Source organism: Atta colombica, unplaced genomic scaffold (assembly GCF_001594045.1).
Source record: "Atta colombica isolate Treedump-2 unplaced genomic scaffold, Acol1.0 scaffold234, whole genome shotgun sequence".
In the NCBI taxonomy this organism is placed as follows: Eukaryota; Metazoa; Arthropoda; class Insecta; order Hymenoptera; family Formicidae; genus Atta; species Atta colombica.
This window is the reverse complement of record NW_017259332.1, coordinates 534,173-536,614: the sequence shown is the minus strand read 5'-3', so window position 1 is coordinate 536,614 and position 2,442 is coordinate 534,173.

Below are 2,442 nucleotides of genomic sequence, written 5' to 3'. Positions count from 1 at the left end.
ATATAAAAATTGAAGAAGAAGATAGATGAAACTTTACGTTGCTCGCTTTGTTTGCGAAAGAGGGAATCGTTCAATGCAAAAAGGCCAAATTCTATAATCCCATTCGTCGTTCATCAAAAGCGAGCCATACAAATTCGACTCTATTAGCGACGGATTAATCGCGACAGCCGTGACTGGAAATAAAGGTTTTCGGCGTTCCTTTTGACATTCACCCTTTGTTGTTTGCCTTGCCGAAACTATCTGGGAAAGTGCGCGCGCGATACCGCATACCAACGGGGCGAATGAAAGTCTCTCTTTGAGCGATGCGCAAAGGACGCTGGGCGCTTCAAACACCCCCATCCCCCACCCTGAGCTTCTAGTCGTTTACACGTACGCTCCACTTTCGACTCCGGCGAATGCCAACCGACGAAATCAAACGAATCAAATGAACTGAGCAAAATCCTCGATAAAACGACAGAAATTCACTTCGTTAGAGCGAGACCTGTCTTGTCTGACCCGACTCGTTCTGTTACCACTGACACCACCGTCGCACTAAGATCTCCGCAGAAATTGGTTATTGACACCACGGACAATTTTTTTTTTCTTCTTCTTCTTTCCGTAGAGACGACAGAATATCTACGACGTGGATTATAATTTCGGTGGATAGCTATCTCGACGATTTTCAAAAAGATATTTTTATCTGTCACTCTTTCTCGAACAAACGTATAAGAATGTAGACATCGAAGAGCGAGAAGAGAGCAATAACAGGAAAAGAAAAGATAAAATGGGTAAATTTATTCAAGAAGATAGGAAACATTTACATCTCGAAATGATACATACAAAGTTCTCTATCTGTGTAATTTCTGTGCAATTTATTTTATAACTTATGAGTTTCTCAGATAAATTAAAATCGTTATTAGTTCAGTTCGAATATCTTTCGGTATCGTTTCTAATTACTTACCTTTAAAAGTTAAACAACGTATTTTATTTGGTTAATAAAAATTAATTGAGTTATTTAAAACTTTGCGAGGGTATAAAATTCTTATTTGCAGAAGATTAAATAAAACGCATCAGTTTAATTTAAATGAACTCCGATGAAAGGATTAAATCACGACTAGTTATAAAACTCCAAATTAAATCAGCAGTATACCGCGTAATGCAAACTACGTGAATCTGCATAGAGGTGAGAATCACGAAAGCTCGCTGCTTCTTTTCTAAATGGAGCGGCAGGACGCTGAACTTCCGGTAAGAAGCGCGCTGGAGGCTGCGTGACATCGGGTAGGCGAGCTTAAAATTCAGCGGTAAAGCAGTACGGCGACGTCGTGAACAACAACGCCCATTTGCATATCAAAAGTAGGAACAAACTATTCAAAACCGGGTCAGAAATCTCTCCAGCGTGCGGCGAGATCGCCGGAAAAATATTTCCTCGCGTCACGCATGCACACGTTTTTACGCGACACTTCATGCGTGCGTGTCTGTCGTATGCCGCATCAAGCATTCCCAAACTTTTCATTCTCCGACACGTTCATCCTCTAACATCGGCTAAGAAATTGTGAACTCGAGGAAAATTCGCGCATGGCTTCTTATCTCGGTGAAATTTCATGAGAAAAGAGAAAAGTTGTGGAAAGCGAGGGAAAGGGCATTCTTTGGTAAACTTCCTTTTTACACGAAAGTTATAAAATTACAGTAATTATTTAATGCACATATTAACAACTTAACTTCTTGTCTATAACAAGAAACGTGACATAAAACTATCAAATGGATTTTCATTTTCGCGAGAGGAACATTAATTCGACGTAATCTTGTAATTAATTCAATTTCTCGGGACAATCCTTCTAAGCCGAGATTTCTTTTTGTCTTTTTGGTAAAAAGAAACGTCGAGAACGAGGGATTTGGGGAGAAAAAAGTCGGAGAAAATCTGGCGGTCCCCGCATATTCCACGAAATATGGTTGTACGTTGGAAAATCTGGTATTTCGTACATGGAAAAAGGATTTGTTGGGGATCTGAGAGCCTCACAGTTTCGTGCAATCCGGAAACGACGCGCAGCGCATGTTCAATGCCACGAAAGGTAATAAGTAAGATAATAACGTCCGGAGAGGAAGATTCGGATTTCTGGAATTTTCGTATTTCGAGATCGAATTACATCCAAAAATATCTACGATTTATTATCGCTCATCTTACGCTTTACGAACGCAATCGCCGATATTCTATAAGAAACGATCGCGAGAGCGAATCCCGCGGCTCGTTACGCATCCCAATGCGTGTCCGAAGATGTTTAGTTGACCATACGAAATGCGACGAAGATCCGTTCGCGGATGGCTTTGATCGCTGAGCGGAAACTCGCGTGGATGTTCCGCGAGACCTAAATCGTTGTCATCGACTAAATTGACGATAGGGAATCCGATTATAGCGACAACAACGTCTAATTGAAGTTCCGCTGTTTAAGCCTTTACTCTCCGAGT